This window comes from Lactuca sativa, chromosome 8 (assembly GCF_002870075.4).
Source record: "Lactuca sativa cultivar Salinas chromosome 8, Lsat_Salinas_v11, whole genome shotgun sequence".
Taxonomy (NCBI): Eukaryota; Viridiplantae; Streptophyta; class Magnoliopsida; order Asterales; family Asteraceae; genus Lactuca; species Lactuca sativa.
This window is the reverse complement of record NC_056630.2, coordinates 281,091,587-281,110,071: the sequence shown is the minus strand read 5'-3', so window position 1 is coordinate 281,110,071 and position 18,485 is coordinate 281,091,587. Positions and strand designations below refer to the sequence as shown.

Below are 18,485 nucleotides of genomic sequence, written 5' to 3'. Positions count from 1 at the left end.
CTAGTACTATGATCTATACTATGTAACACCGACTCTATGTTTAAGTGATTACACTACTCATAGAGCCATTATGTTGCCAAACTTACACCACTTATGTATGCTCTTTCGAGCAAATTTTTCATGTATCAAAGTGCGGACAATATTAACGGAAAATTTTATGTGTTCTACTATGAAGTTGTAATCTGCTATATATCCATGATTGTATGCGAATTTGTGAAATTGCTTAAGTTAGTGCCACACACCTAGTTTATAGGATCACAATCTCACAAAAACCATAGGCACTCAACATCTTTCCGTTCCATGACAGAAAGATGCCTTAACGACCAACTCGCGGTAACCCTGGGCCAACCCCACCCGAAGTTGACTCAGCTGCATTCCAAGTGGTTGTATCTGCTGCGGTCACCGCAGAAATGACACAAATTCACCAAGGGAACAATGGAGGAGTCAACGGACAAGGGGCTGGAAGTTCGAACAACGGGATCAATCAAGGACCTACCAAAACATACTCCTACAAAGATTTCACCAATGCCAAGCCGTGAACCTTTAATGGCACGAGTGGAGTGATAACCCTGAAAGATGGATTGAGAAGGTGGAATCGGTGTTCGAAATATGTGAATGCCCCGAGGAGGTGAAAGTGAAGTTTTCCGCGTGCACGTTCGTCGACCAGGCTCTCACCTAGTGGAATGGACACATAGAAGCCCTGACACTCCCTGTAGCCAACGCTATGCCATGGACGGAGTTGAAAAAAATGTTGATAGCTGAGTACTGCCCCCGTGGCGAAATCCAGAAAATGGAGCAAGAGCTGTGGGATCTCACCATCCGAAACTCTGATATAGATGTATACATATCAAGGTTTAGCGAGCTGTCATTACTGTGCCCTGGCATGATTATGTCTGAAGGGAAGAAAATCGAACGATTCATCTGGGGATTGACCTCCCCAATTCAAGGAAATGTAATCGCTGCAAAACCTGAAACCTTCGACAGTGCCAAGAGATTGGCCAAGAAACAGTACGACCACAACAACAAAAAGGGTGAGAAGCCAGCGGAAATTGAAGGCAAGAAGGAGAATGACAACAAGAAAGGAAAGAATAACAAGAGAAAAGGGCGACAAGGCTCGGAGTTGACAAAGAAGCAACAAACAGTGACAGTCAACGCTGCAACCACCCAAGTACCCTTCACACCACATGCTCCAGCCTCAGCTAATCCAAGCACTCCCAAGCAGTATTATGGGAATCTCCCAAAGTGCAACAAGTGCAGTTACCATCATAATGGCGAATGCAAGGAAATGCAATATACTAGTTGCAATCGGAAGGGTCACACGACAAGGTATTGTAGGACCTATCCTCCCCAGAACCAACCACAAGGAAACAACAACAACAACAACAACAACACCATCAATAGCGGCAATAACACAGGATCATGCCCCACCTGCTATGGATGTGGAAAGACTGGGCATATCCGTCGAAACTGCCCCAACACCAACAACCCTGGGAATGGAGGAACAGGAAGGGTGCTAGCTATGGGTCAGGGAGAAGCGGTTCAGGATCCCGCTGTTGTTACCGGTACGTTTCTCCTAAACCACACTTATGCATGCATCCTATTTGATACCGAAGTAGAACGAAGTTTTGTGAGCAATAAATTCAAACACTTGTTAAGAAACCAACCCCAAAAGCTTAATGAAACCTTCATGGTGGAAATGGCTAATAGGAAGACAGAATCCACTGAGGAAATCTATATTGGATGTACCCTGACCTTAAATCATCACGTCTTTCAAATAAACTTAATGCCTGTTTCCCATTAGGAGTTTTGATGTGATTATCGGCATGGATTGGTTAAGCCCCCACCATGCTGAAATTATGTGTCACGAGAAGGCGGTTCGCCTTCATCTCCCAAATCCCAAAACCCTAGTTATTTACGGAGACAAACCTAGCGCAAACCTTCATCTTATCCCGTGCATTAAGGCGCAAAAGTACCTACGAAAGAAGGACTTGACGTTCCTAGCTCATATAGTGGATAAATCCAAAGAAGAGACCAATATTCGAGACATCCCTGTGGCTTGTGAGTTCCCGGATGTCTTTGCAGAGGATCTTACGGGGATACCACCAGAAAGAAAAGTCGAGTTCCGAATAGATCTAGTGCCAGGAGCCACTCCCATCGCTAAATCGCCTTACCGATTAGCACCTGTAGAGATGCAAGAGTTGTCCAATCAACTCAGCGAGCTTTTGGATAAAGGATTCATCCGACCCAATTTCTCACCATGGGGAGCTCCAGTTCTCTTTGTCAAGAAAAAGGACGGATCTTTTAAGATGTGCATTGATTACAGAGAACTAAATAAGCTCACCGTAAAAAATCGCTACCCACTCCCGCGAATCGATGATCTATTCGACTAGCTCCAAGGAGCAAACTATATCTCTAAAATAGATCTGCGATTCGGTTACCATCAACTCAAGGTCCGGGAAGAGGATATTATGAAAACCCGAAATTTCTATTCTGTACAACATATCAAGTTAATAGAAGTCAGAACAGTTGTTGTTAATTTTCAGACTTTTTAGAATAAGTTTGAGTATTTTAGGATTTACACTTTAAGAGATATCAGGAGAGAGGATGCACTAGGGTTTATTGTGCAACACTGTTAATCCATAACTCCAAGAAATCAGAGTTTACTGCCTGAATAAAATATTTTCAGCCAAAAACCCTAAATTTGGGAGTATATATATGACAATTTGTCATTATTTACACTTTTTCCCAAATCTCAAGATCCAAATCCATTTCTCTCTCAAGTATCATCCAAAAATTTTTCAAGATCTTCAATCTAGTAAGTGTTCTAGCCTTCTTAAGTGATTATATGACTTAATCTAGTGTTTTAATACACTTCTAACTGTAAAATCATTCCAAAAGGTTGATTCTTCAATTTTCACCAAGAACACACACTAGTGTTCTTGGACTTTTAGCTCATTTCAAGCTTCTATATAGTAAGTACTTTTATCCTAGATTCTTATAAAGCTTATTACATTTCCTTACATCAAGAAATCGTCCCAAGAACACCAAGAACAAGGTGTTTACGGTCCAAGAAGTTCTTGGACCGTAAACCCCAAATAAGGTGCCAAAGTGTGCCCTAGTCCTTCACAAGCCTTAGAAACATGTCTAAATCCTTTCATTGTTGAGCAAAGGAATTGAAAACCCCAAAATACCATAAACCATATGCGTTTACGGTAGTAAACACAAAGGAAAATGGTTTAGGAACCGTAAAATCGATTTAGGAGTGAAATGGTGTCCTAACCCCTTCCATAGACGCATACTTCAAGTAGAAAAGCTTCTAGGGACTTTTAAAGCTTCAAATCATCAAATGGTCAAAAGAGGAGGAGCTTACGGCCGTAAACTCAAGGGTTTAAGACCGTAAACTCATTTGTTGATGACCATAAAACTATAAACTCTATGATGGAGTTTTCCTTGAACCCCAAGCACACTAGCCATGTCCTACAACACTTAGATGCAATCCTTGGGACTTATAACACTTATATTAGGTGTTTAGCATGTCCTAGGGTGTCTTAACTTTGTTTATTAGTTGTTTAGAGACTAAATGCATAGATATATGTGATATTATATGACAACTAGGATCCTTGTGTGTGTTCAAGACTTCACTTGACACCTAGCAATCATGTTTCATCAGTTCATCTATACCACTCACTACAGGTGAGTTCATACCCATTAATCAATGGTTTAAATGTTTTTAAATGCTTTTATGGGGGGGGGGGAATACAAGTTGAATTCTTATAGTTGTTATATCAATCACATGTGATTAATAACTACCAAACCAATAGTTTTCTTACTGTTCAAACTGTTTTACTTCAAACTGTTTTACAAACTCTTATACTTGTCAAATACTTTTACTTAAGCTCTTTTATACTTATTGTCAAATGCATGCCTATGTATGTATAGTTATATACGTAATGCTTAAAGGGCTTAGGAAGGCTAGCTCGCTTTATCTCCTTTTCATCGTTGGGATGTGGCTTTAAGGCATCGGTTATCCGTCCGAAGCTCGTCTATCTATTAGTTATATATTATGTGTATGTATATAGACATAAAAGTTCTTTCAACCAGTTCCATACCTTTGAGTAGCATGGGTTTACAAGCGTGACCATACATTACTAGTAAGCTACCATATAGGTAGTTTAGGAAGATACTAAAACTGTTACTAGAACAATGAAACATACAATGAGTCAGTTCATTCATGAGTCAGTACAACTAGTACACATAGTAAATTACTATACATGCTAGATAGAGAGAGAACACACATTATAGATAGTACACACAGTACGTTACAATACTATAAGAGAGAACATACAGGCTAGATAGAAGGAGAACATACAATACAACTAGCATTCATTACATATACATTCATGCAGTTATGTCAACCATTAAACGGGTCATGGCACTTCCTACCATGACTGTTTTTGTATCCAGAATCTCCTTAATTGGGGAGCGTATGAGTTTGCGTATAGATCTATACTGGATTGACTATCCTACACCTTGCTGCTCGCTACAGTGGGACTTGCAAGTCTACGGGTGCCAAATGTCATTTCTTACGGTGTCTTACATTGTCGTTTTACTATAGTCGGTAGCAGGATACAGGTCGATCACATGTTACTTTAAATATCATTTGTTTAAGGTAGTTAGTACAGTAGTAGTCACTTATTACAAATACTACAGTACTATGAAATTTTCCCATTACATTCACTTTGTGAATATTCACACGATGCACGGTAATGTAAAAACTATATTTTTGGTTAATGGTAGTCAGAATTGGGAAAATACACACTCTTACAAGAGACACACACACAGATACTAGATGCCTTGGTAGAAGGCTACAATTAGTAGGAAACATAGGGTTTCTAGGAGAGTACAAAACATCTTACAAACATTTTACAAATGCTTTCATACAAACACAGACACTAATATACTTATGATCTCACCAGCTTAAAGCTGATACTCGCTTCCAAAATAACTTGTATTCTCAGGTCGTTAGTAGCCAGGTATAGGTGCCAGGTTTTGAGAAGATGGAGTTCGTTCAAGACTCGTCTTTTATTTTGATATGTATATTTTAGTGTCTATATAACTTGACAGAAAACAATTGTATGAAATTATATTATTAATGCAATGGATGATGTTGTTGCTTGTTTACTACTATTCATTGTTGTCATACTGTACATGACGTCCTCCGCCGCATAATGTTTCCACCGTTCATGGTTTTGGGGTGTGATAGATATCCCCAAAACCGCTTTCCGAACTCGATATAGACATTATGAATTTGTTGTAATGCCCTTCGGTTTAACGAATGCCATGCCGCATTCATGGACCTAATGACTCGAATCTGCCGACCATTCCTCGAAAACGTTGTCATTATTTTCATTGACGACATTCTAGTTTACTCTCGAAGCAAAGAAGAGCATGGCCAACATCTTCGACAAATCCTGGAAACCCTGCAAACCGAAAAGCTATACGCGAAGCTATCTAAGTGTGAGTTCTGGCTCCGAAGCGTGAACTTTTTGGGACATGTTGTTAGTCAGGAAGGAATTCATGTGGATCCTTCTAAAATCCAAGCCATCGAAGGATGGGCAATTCCGAAAACACCCACAAAAATTCGCCAATTTCTAGGTCTCGCAGGCTATTATAGGAGATTCATCCAGAACTTCTCTAAGACGGCCAAACCGCTTACCATGCTTACACAAAAGGGTGTACCCTTTGAATGGACGAACAAGCAAGAAGCTGCATTTAGAACTCTGAAACAAGCACTCTGCAGTGCGCTGGTGCTATCATTACCAGAAGGAACAGAAGATTTTGTAGTATACTGCGATGCGTCGAATCAGGGCTTAGGTTGTGTACTCATGCAACGTGGAAAGGTGATAGCTTATGCGTCCCGGCAACTAAAGACACACGAGGTGAATTACACCACTCATGATCTGGAACTGGGAGCAGTGGTCTTCGCCCTGAAGATTTGGAGGCACTACCTTTATGGCACTAAGTGCACCATCTTCACCGACCACAAGAGTCTCCAGGACATCTTGAATCAAAAAGAGCTAAACATGAGGCAACGAAGATGGGTCGAACTGCTAAACAACTACGAGTGCGAAATCAAGTACCACCCAGGGAAGGCTAACGTGGTAGCTGATGCCGTGAGTTGGAAGGATTACTCAAATCATCATGTGAAAACTCTCTCGATAACCATCCAATCCCACCTGACCTCGCAAATCAGAACAACCCAGTCAGATGCCATGAAGGTGGAAAATAGAACAAGCGAAGCGTTACGTGGAATGGAAAAGAATCTCGAAGTGAAAAAGGACGGGGCATATTATTTCATGAACCGTATTTAGGTTCCCAAACTTGGGGGATTCAGAGAGGTAGTCATGAATGAACCCCACAAGACGCGATACTCCATCCATCCATGTTCAGACAAATGTATGTGGATATTAAGCAACACTATTGGTGGCCTAACATGAAGCCAGAGATTGCCACCTATGTTTGCAAATGCCTTACTTGCGCTAAAGTAAAGGTGGAATATCAGAAGCCCTCGGGACTATTTGTAACGCCTGTGTTTCGGGCTTGCCATTTGTAGCAATGTAATAGTCTAGGTTAACCTTTGTAACCCGTTTTGAAATAATAATAATGTATTATTTGAGTATTATGTGTTTTGTGCTTAATTGCTTAATTATGTGGTTTGATTAATTAAGAATAAAAATAAGCGTCGAAATTTAAGTTTAAAATAAACTTAATATATTTGGTTAATGTTGTAGTAGTTGAAACGAGGTTTCCGAATATATAAAGAACGCCCAAATCTGACTTCGTATGAGGAAGTTATGATTTATCGAAGTTCCGGCTTAGCGATATACAACCTGTTTTACTCGATTTGAGATCGAGCGGTTGTTAGCCGAAGCAATCTAAATGAGAATCGAAGATATCATTGTTGGTATTGAAACGATAAAAAGTTAGGCGAGAACGGACGTCAAACGAAGAAGTTATGAATTTATAACGAAAGTTTCTGTCCCGGCCTATTAAAAATAATTAATAAAAATAAAGTCAAAATTAGCCGACGGAGTCTAAACGAAAGTCGTAGAGCATGGTCTCACCTTTCCGTGGATATAAAGAACGTCGAAAACGGAGTTCGTATGAAGAAGTTATGAATTTCCGAAGTTTATTAATCATTTTATATTTATTTTTAATTCAAAATCGGAAGCATTATCCGAAGCCGAGTCACCGGTGTGATCCGGAGTACGCCTCGCGTACGAGGTTACGCTACCGCGTACTCAGCATAGTGTCGACACTTCGGATGACGCATGCAATGACGATTTCGGACGCGTACGCGCTGTGTACGCCTGTACGCCCCGCGTACTCCGAGGCTCCAGCCTCTATATAAAGGATCCGAAGACAGCCTTCTTTGTTGTTCATTTTCTTCTCTTCTCTCTAGTCTTTTGCATCGTTTTTCGTGCCGAAGCTATCCCGAAGCCCCGGTATTATACTCTAGCCCCGAGGCAAGTCCCGAGATCCCGAAGATCCCGAAAAGTGCGGTTCCCGAGTCGAAGCTCTGCCCGCGAAAAGTCGATTTTTGTGAAGATCTTCCAGATCTGCTGAGGAATACTACTCCTATAAGCCGTAGTGCTGTCCGATCATCTTCTGATCAAGTGAGTGTATACTAACTTTCTTAAACACAATAATAATACGAGTTTGGTTCGAGTGTATTAATTATATTGTTGTTTATAAGTGTGAGTGTGTAGTTATTTCTTCTAATACAATAATACGAAGTATTTTATATAAAAATACGTGCTATGTGTATATATTTGGTTGTGTTACGTGTGAATGAGTATTCACTCTCTTCTATCTTATAGATCTGCTTATTTCTTTATGAGATATGTTTTATGTGTGTGTGTGCCTCATCTGTTATGTGATATATGTGTTGATTAAAGCATGCTATACAGGTTTTCTTTAAACTATGTATACAAATGTATATTTTTATCTACTAATATGTTGGGTAGAACATGGGTAGACAGTTGGTGTGTAATAAACAGATGAGAGGCCTCGTTGTTGTTTGATTGAGTCATCTAGCGGAGTTTAGATGACGACCACTGGCTATTCTAGACAGTCTTGTGGAAACATTAGCAGGTTCGCCACCTGTAGGTGTTAATGAACTTGGGTGTTCATTCGCTGTACTCCATCCCCCTCATGGTTGCCTTATTTGACTTATATTGCTGAGGTACCCCCGAAGCATGTGTTGTTGCCCCGATGAAATATTCTTAGACTAGGTCCCTTATGTTAGTTGTTTTAGGGACATTAAAGTGAGAATAACGGGAATGGGTAATTGGGTTATTGTTGGTTGGTGAAAATTAAATATGATTATTTATTGTGGGTTGAAAACCCTATATGCTCACCAGGCTCCCAAGCCTGACCCACTCAGTTTTAAATTGTATTACAGGTAGTGGCGGAAGGGCATGAGATGGATGAACCATCAAGTTGTTTTGTTTACAAGTCTGCATATGTTTATATTTGTTATATGACTTGTAATGTATTCGTTTATGCTTATTGGTCTGAATCGGAACATGACACCCCGAGTTTTGATTATAATGAAAATACATTTCTTTTATGAAATGCTTCGGTAAACAATGTTTTATCATGTTTTGTTTTTGGGAACAAATTCCGCAACTCTTTCAAATCAAAAGGATTTACTCTGAAAATATTTAAAAGCATAAATGAAAATCGGTCTTTTCTGGCCGAGATTTTGGGGATGTCACACTATTACAACAACGAGTAATTCCTGAGTGGAAATGGGAGAGGATCACTATGGACTTTGTGACCAAGCTACCCAAGTCATCAGATGGTTTGGACACGATCTGGGTAATAGTTGATAGATTAACGAAATACGCCCATTTCCTACCAATAAAAGAATCATACAAGATGGAGCGCCTGACAAGAATCCACATCAAAGAAATCGTGAGACTCCATGGAGTACCCGTATCTATCATCTCAAATAGAGATAGTATATTTACTTCACGCTTTTGGCAATCGCTTCAGAAAGCTATGGGAACGTAACTTGACATGAGCACTGCCTACCACCCACAAACGGATGGTCAAAGCGAGCGAACCATCCAAAAGCTAGAAGATATGCTTCGCGCGTGTGTAATAGACTTTGGAAAGTCGTGGGATACCCACTTGCCTTTGATCGAGTTCTCATATAACAACAGTTATCACTCGAGTATCAAAGTTGCTCCTTTCGAAGCATTATACGGGCGTAAATGTAGATCACCGTTGTGCTGGGCAGAGGTAGGAGACACTCGGCTAGCAAGAGGGCAAATGCCAAACAATGCCTTAACGGGACCGGAAATCGTATGCGAGATGACCGAGAAGATAATTTAGATCAGGGCCCGACTGCGATCATCACAAGACAGACAAAAGAGCTACGCCAATAAACGATGAAAGCCCTTGGAATTCAGAGTCGGAGATAGGGTGTTACTAAAAGTCTCTCCTTGGAAAGGAGTGATTCTGTCACACCCCCAAACCAGAACGGCGGAAACGTTCGGGGGCGGAGGACGTCATGTCAAATATCATAACAATTGAATAGTAAAGAAAGTACACACCACCATAATATAAATATATTTGAAAGGTTTACATGATTGTATATGTTACATGTTTGCAAAAGAAATCAAATACAATATGGTGATCCAAAATATGTTACTAATGCCAGCGCGTTAGTCTTCAAAAGTAGTTGCTACCTGGTCTAGCGGTTTCCTGAGAATACAAGTTATTTCAAAGAAAAAGTGTCAACATTTAAGTTGGTGAGTTCATAAGCGGTGTTTTGAGAAAATGTATGCCATTCAAAAGTGCTTGTATGTTTTCCAGAAAATCCCTTATTTTCTATTAGATGTATGAAATGAGTTTGAAAGATTGTTGTATGTACTATATGTTTTTGAACCAGGAAAAACCCTTATTTTCCTAAAAGTAATATGCAGTCTCAAATGACCAAGACCGTAACCTGAGTTTTGATCATGCCGATAATACCCTAGAATGTAGTTATTATCCCTCGAGCATGATTGAGTTAAGTATTACTACGTGCATGAGTCATTGTTTCTGCGAGTTGTGAGTTCCTCATAACCATACTAGACGCAGTACCTAATGTTGACGTTGTCACCCCAAAAGACGGACTGTAGCTAACAGTCAGGATGCAGAGTGGTCAGCCCCGTATAGATCTATACACACTTGTCACGCTCTCCCTCCAGGAGACTCTGGTTATAGGTGAGGACTTTCGTTTGGTACAAACAAAGCCATATGCCATCACATGATTGCTAACAACAAGTTCACGAGTAATATGATGAAAATCATTCGTATGAAAAGATTTCGTTTTCTACCGTGTTACAAAAACGTGATGATGAGTTGAGTTTTCTTGTAAAAGCATCTTGTTATATTTGAACTGGTTACTCTTGATATGATGTAGTATGCAAACGTATAAATGAAACCTATTTCTATTTGTAAAACATATTGTATCCCAAGAGGGTAAAGTTGTGTTATGAGGTGTTTTGCATGATAATAACTTCATAAGATAGTTTAAAACAACAGTATGAAAAGTATATAAAAAGATCGATGTTTCACACGACTTTAGTTGTGTGTTTACTTGTATTCCCCCCCTTAAAAGTGTCTCAAAAGCATTTAAAAAGCATTTAAAGTGTGGTTGTAGGGGTATGAACTCACTTGATAGTTTGAAGATAGCGAGATGGAAAACCGGACAAAGTTTCGTCTCGGGAAACGGATTTTTCTCGGGATTCTCGGGAATCTCGGGAGTAAAATCGACCCTCGGGACTTGAGCAAAAAGGCCAGAGCTTCGGGTTTGAACGGGCACAGAAAACGAAGCAAGATCGTGAGAGAAATGAGAGAATTGAGCAACTTTTTCGGAAAGCCTCGCATCCTATTTATAGGAAGGCTGAACCGCCTCCGTACGTGGGGCGTACGCTCGTACGCAGCGCGTACGCGTACGTCATGCGTGACCGAAGCCTCGACTGCCTCGGCTTCGGATGGGACGGGTTGCTGGGTACGCGGGTCGGACGGGTCGGAGCTTCGGACGGGTCGGATTCTTCGGATAGTGCAACGTGGACGATCAGAGGCCAATCCTCTTGGTTACGCAGGGCGTACAGGGGTACGCAGCGCGTACCTCGGATGAGGACGCTGACTCCCCTTCGGATAATGTCCGAATTTTGATTTAAATAAATAATTAATTTATTTAATAAACTTCAAAAATTCATATCGTCTTCATACGAACTCCGTTTTCGATGGTCTTTATATCCACGCGTAGGTGAGACTACGCTCTACAACTTTCGTTTAGACTCCGTTGGCAAATTCCAAAATTATTTTTATTATTTATTTTATAACTCATCGTGTTTAAGGAATTTCTTTGAAAATTCATAACTTCTTTATCTGATGTCGGTTTTTGCCAGACTTTTTACCGCTGAAATACCATTGTCGAGACCTTCGATTCTCGTTTAGGTCATTTCGGCCAAAAGTCGCTCGATCTTCGATTCGAGTTTTTAGCTGTCTACTGCTATATTCGGATCTTGGAAAAATCATAACTTCCTCATACGAAGTCAGATTTGTACGTTCTTTTTGTGTACACTCACGTTTTGATGTTATCTATAACTTCCATTTAGATACCTAAGGCTAAATACTATCATATTGAAACTTCGCGTTTTTCGTTTAATCGGTGCTGTCGGTTTTGGTCGGAAATTTTAGAATGATTATAACTTCCTCGTTATAACTCGGATTTTTGTGTTCTTTATATGTATGAAAACCTTGTTACGATATTTACCACTTAGTATAATCAATTACGATTTTATAAAAGTTCAAATTTTGACCTGAATTTTGCTGTTGTTACAGATTCGTTTTGGGAAGCGGGACAAACTGAACCCTCGATACATTGGACCCTTCGAGATTCTTGCCTGAATCGGTCCAGTGGCTTATAGACTGCAGCTACCCGCTGACCTAAGCAGTGTACACCCTGTGTTCCACGTTTCCAATTTGAAAAAGTGCTTATCCGACGAGACTCTCGTCATTCCATTAGAGGAAATCGAAATCAATGAGAATCTTCTGTTCATCGAGGAACCAGTTGAAATCATGGACAGAGAGGTGAAGCGTACCAAGCAGAGTCGCATTCCGATTGTGAAAGTTCGATGGAACGCGAGACGCGGACCAGATTCACATGGGAATGCGAAGATCAAATGAAATAGAAGTACCCTCATCTATTCTCACATTCTCAAATCCAACTTTCAAAAGAATTTCGGGACGAAATTCCCTCTAATTGGGGGATGATGTCACAACTAGGAAATTTGATGCCATGTATCTACAAAGCTTATTTAAATTATGAATCAACAATGTGAAAGCATGTATGATTCTTATCCAATAACAAAAAACTTCATCAAATACTTCATTCAAGCACTACAAATAGTCCACAAAGAATTGGAAACCCTTGAAATCCCGGTTTAAGTCCATTTTGGACTAGGATTTCCTTATTGGACCTAATGGACCAATAAGCTTCCAATTTAACTATCTTGAACATAGAACTCTCAAATGGGCCCTAATTGGACCCATATACATGAAACTTAATATTTTGGGCCTTATAAGCCTAAAATAAACTAGGTTAGCTTTAATGGGCCTTATTGGGTCACAACCAATTTAAATTTAGCCCTAATAGGTCATAAAAATCATTCTTTGATTTATGTTGAGCCAAAAGTCACCTAATTAAATCATGATATGGGCTTAAGCATGCAAGGCCCAATTCTCTTCCTTTCTCCTCTCCATTCTCGGCCCAACAACCCAAGAAGAAAGAGTTGACTTTTCATTTGCCACCTCACTATTACTTGTTGGGTTTCCATGCAAAAGTCTCATGCTTCCATACAACCATCAATTCATCTACTCTCTCTTCCCCTCTCTCTTGTTCTCTCGACCGAACACAATACAAACACACAAATATTTCACTCAAAACTCTCTCAAGGAAACTCCCTCCACTCTTCATCAAGTTCTCGAAACTTAGGAGGTTTTTCAAGAAGATATTTCCACAAATTCATCATCTAAGGTAAGTTCATGCTTGGATCTATGATCTAGATTCTTTGTTTTTATCAAAAACCCCTTCCTAATCTATACAAAATCATGATCACTCTCTTAGAAATCAACTAAGTTCAAGATTTACCAAGAGGACTTGCTAGGATCGAAATTTCTTCATCTCTTCCTTCAAAAGCCAAAACAACAACTCAAGGTGAGCTTCATACCCCTCTCTTTTCGCTTTTAATGTGTTTTATGGGGGAGAATACAAGAAAATGTGTAGATCTATGTGTATGTGTATGCTATGTGTGATTTTATGCATGTATGTGTGTTTTTATGATGAACATGTAACCAAAAAGGGGTGATACTCGAGATCTATGACATGAGAAAGGAAGCAAACATGATCTAAGTGATTTTACACTAAACAAGTCAAGAATAATAACTTATAAGATTATGATGAACATAATTACAACATAAAACCCATTTTTGGGCTTAAATTGTCAAAAACACAAAACTTGGGTTAAAAATTGCCAAGTCACGGTTTCTTAAGGGCCAAAAGAGTCAAAACAGTTTCCATAATTGTTTTTCTGAATAAGAAAATTTTCAAAGGACTTGAAATGTAAATTTTTAGCTTAATGGGCTAATTTTGGGCCTTTTGGCCCAATAAGCCCAAAAGTGCGAAAAATGACAATTAAAGGGGCTGAAATGAAACTTTCTTCAAAACAGGGGATAAAAGGATAATAAAACTATTTCAAGGGTCAAAAATGCTTTTTATTTCCAAAAAGGATAAAAAATGTAAAGTTTTTGGATTTCGGGCCAAAACTATAAAAATTGTGAAAAGTTGGGTTTTAACCGAAATTTTACTATTCTAAAAGCACTAAAATAGTTAACAAAATAAATTTTGAGTTAAAACCATCATTTCAACAAATTTAAGATACAAAGGTGTCAAGAAAATGTTTTAAGGGCTAAAAATGTCCTTTCTTTTATATAAAGGATTAAACTTGTATTTTTATAAAAAGGGAAGGTGTTGAAAAGGGTCAAACTTCTACTTTTTAACAAATTATTTCATTGAGTGAAAATACAAAAACCACGACTGCCGAAAAATCAAAAGACGAATACACGTTTAACTCCAAATATCGTTACAAACGAATCGATCAATCTCGAATCGATGCCATTATAACAACCATAAAAATCAAACCCTCCAATAGATATGTGAAACCTAAGATGAGTAATTATTCAAACTTTGGGCTTAGAAGTTTCAAATTATGCTTGTTGGACCTTGCAAGTCCATTAACATGATCTTTGGGCCCAAAGGGATAACGCTTATATGTTATTGGGCCTCCTATGACCCAATTCCATATAAAAGGACTTTCAATAGCTTTTATGTGTCATTGGGCCCTAATGGTCCATTGGTATTGCTAGTAATGTCAAAGTAATCAAATGCGAGTTGGACTATCGTGTCTTTCGCATCCCCGACAACCTAAGGTACTTACGATAGTAGTAGGACATAGTGCTCCTCTTCTCTTCGTTCGCTAAGGCTTATGAGTAATCAAAGTAGACAGAATTAGGGCGTTATTCAACAGTAATCAAGGTGGTGTAATCAATATTCATTCGATGTGACGGTACAAAATTTGTAATCACATACATCTTTCGACATCGGAAAACATCGGGTTTTCAGGGGAAAAATCAATACTATTCGTTCAGAAATTCTATAACTATAATACAAAACACCCTTTTACATATATGTTTTGAAATCATTCATGCATCAACTTATGGATCTTCACACTTTGATTAACTAATGTCTTTTCAGAAAATATCGGATTTTCTGGGTTTTACAAACTATACAAATCATTTTATTCACAACTTTGCTTATGAACTCACCAACATTTCATATGTTGACGTTTTTCCAAAATAACTTGTATTCTCAGGTAGCAGGTAAGCCGAGGAATAAGTACCATGTGTGTTAGGGTGTTTTTGCTTTTGAAATCTATCAAACAATGTATGTATGGATTTGAAATGTTAAAACAATGTACTTGATGTGAACAATTCCAGTTGTAATATATTGATGCATGGTGATGTTTATGTTATGATTCATGTATATTCATTGTGATGATATTCAATTAAAGTCACGCGAGCCCTCAGACGTTTCTGCCGTCTGGTTCGGGGGTGTGACAATAGAGGGGTTTAAAAGTTAAAACTTACCTCATCAACATATTTGTATAAGTTAACTTGAATCAAACCAAATTGCTTCTAAGATGTTTATGGACCGATTATGGATCGCAAACCCAACCCTAATTCCACGTTTCAAACATAAATAAAAGAAATTAAAAAATAGACTTATAACACACTAGATGTACCTACACCTATTGATTCTGCCAAGTGGGAAAAGAATGAAATAGGCCAACATGAGACTAAACAAGATGTGAATTCACATTTTGAGGTAACCCTTGATGGTGTAGAGTATATGGATGCAGAGGTGCCAGTTATCAAGGTGAAAAGAAAGCTGGCATTCCATGCATTCACTGAGGAGAAACTTGAACAACATGTAGATTTTTATTCTGAAATGCAATTGATTATTTTAAGCAAATGAATTTCTATATACATATAGATAAATAACAGATACCAACATCTACATGTGAAGAGACAACTTCTGCATCCCCATTTTGGACACCCCTAGAATCGCCAGCAGGGCTGTTTCCTCCTCTACCCTCCAGCTGTCTTCCATTGTTATGCATTCCCATACTTAAACCTGTTAAATGATTGTTCCTCATGATTAAACCAGTCACTACATTCCCATGGTGATAAACTGTTGGACTTTCATGAGGGCCTGGCCCCATCCATACTGAATCACCCCCATCCATACTGAATCACCATTCTTATAGCTATCTGTTTTTAAGTAGAGTAGAATGCCATATATTATCAAACTATTTAGTTAATAGATATAATGTAGTAAAAGACCAAAAAAAGGGCATAAAACTTTACCTCCTGTGTCTGTTTCAATTCAGATAAAGAAAGAATATTTTCTTCTCCAAATGGAAGCAACATCTGGGATGCAACATAGGACCCAAATCAAAACACAAGCTTCTTTTCAAGATATGATCTGGACTCAACATTTCCAAACCTAGAACCTTCCGTTTTAGCCTTTGTAATTCCCTGAATCAAAACCACAACTCTTTACTCTTTACTAACAAACAAATACAAAAAAGTAAATGCGTAAAAGAATTAAAAATAAATAAAATGCATACCTCCCAAGAAAAAGGCTCTAACCATAAGTTATCAACCACATCATAGTTTGGTAAAAGAGCAACTACAAGTCCACGGCTCGCAAACGAAACAGCATGAGGAAACTTTGTCTCTCTTGCCCACTAAAATAGAAAAATCCATATAACTAAAATTCAAACTGACTAATAGAACTAGAAAATAGCAATATACTTACATCATTGGAAGGGGTTAGATACTCAATCCAATTGCTTATCTGACCATATGGCTGCATTAAGTCAACCACATTTTGCAAATCCTCCTTGGTCAATGTTAACCTGAGATGATTAACCACCATTTTGCCCATTGTCTTTGCGAGTTTTGTCTTCCTTAACCATGTGGGAATACTACCACTGAAAGTCTGTGAAAAAGTCAGCACAAAGAGAAAAAGTATGCAAATAAATGATTAAAGCTGGAATATTTTCATACTGCAATCAAGCTAGTATAGCTCATTAGTTTATCTGTGTCTAGGGATGCAAATTGGACCCGAACCTAACGGGTCAGGGATTCCCCGTCTTGACGGGTAGCGGAGCGAGGATAGATATTATATTACATACCCGAAGCGGGTACGGGGTGGGTACGGGTATGGCAATATCCACCCGTATAATACCCGAATATATATATATATATATATATATATATATATATATATATATATATATATATATAGGGAATTTGTGGCTGTTATGTACCTAGTATTAGGTATAGAACCATTAAAAACTACATAGTTTTAACAACATACGATCAAATCTCTCTACCATCTTTCTTGTATTCTCTATTAGCCTAGATGATAGGCTTTGTACATATTTTTATGATGTTTTAAATTTTTAATTTCTCAACACAAACCATGTATAAGAATACATTATCAACTACCTATAAATCTTCATATTTAAATTTAAAATAAAAATTATAGTGAATGATTGAAATTATTCATTAAAAACACAATAAACTTCTTCCAATAACACATCAAAAAGAACCATGCAAGTATACATATGGTTGGTGTCAAAGAAAATTTATGAAACCTACTAGATATCTAATATAAAAAACACATTCGAAATACATAGATGTTAGGGATAAATTATGAAATCAGAAATAATATGATCTCAAAAGCAATAGGTAGAAACTAAAAATGTCAAAAATTTTGTATATTTAATCAAAATGAAGTCAATTTTGATGGTTCTATACCTAATATTACATACATGACAACCACATATTTACTTTTCCCATATATATATATATATATATATATATATATATATATATATATATATATATATATATATATATATATAAAGCATTGAGGGTGACCCTGTTTGTTTTTTTATTATACGGCTGATGTGGGATGAAGTTATTGAGTCTCACTCCCTTCGTTAAATCTTTATGGGAAAATGACTCTTGAGGGTAATTAACTTTTGCGTTTATACTCATTTGGTCCCTTTTTTTTTGTATTCAATATACCATCGAACTTGTTGTTGGTGTCTACCATAGCCCTTTTGACCGGCTTTTCACCTGTGATAGCCGGTCAAAGGGTTATGGCGAACACAAACAACAAGTTCAATGGTATATTGAGTACAAAAAAAGGAAATTGACCAAATAAGAACAAACGCAACGGTTGGTTACCCTCCTGATTCATTTTCCCTTTACTCATTTACAACAAATCCCACATCATCTCCTACTGATATTCATGACTTTATGAGATTCATTCTTGCTTCTCTTCAAAACATAACCTACGAAAGGACATTATTCATGCATGTACAACTTTGTAATGCACTTAAATATTTATTAGGGGAATCTTGACTAAGCAGGCACATTTCATTACTACATTTACATTTCCAATCAAATGATTTATCGTATCATGGATTCTAGACAAGTCTACAAACGAGTGGAATCACAAGTGCTATGATTTTTGAGTTTACTTAGCTTTAAAATCGAACTCATGAGATAAGATAGAACACCAATATGTACAATATTATGGTGATGTGTCTACAAAAGCAGCATGATATTGTACATATGGATGTTGTATCTTATCCCATGAGTTCGATCTTAAAGCTAAGTAAACTCAAAAATCACAGCACTTGTGATTCCACTCGTTTGTAGACTTGTCTAGAATCCATGATACGATAAATCATTTGATTGCAAATGTAAATGTAGTCATGAAA

General features: G+C 38.0%; 1 pseudogene; it reads right to left on the bottom strand.

Annotated features, from left to right (window-relative positions):
* The window catches only part of LOC111909538 (probable inactive ATP-dependent zinc metalloprotease FTSHI 5, chloroplastic), a 46,520-nt pseudogene that overhangs the window by 10,822 nt on the left and 17,213 nt on the right, over nucleotides 1-18,485 (bottom strand).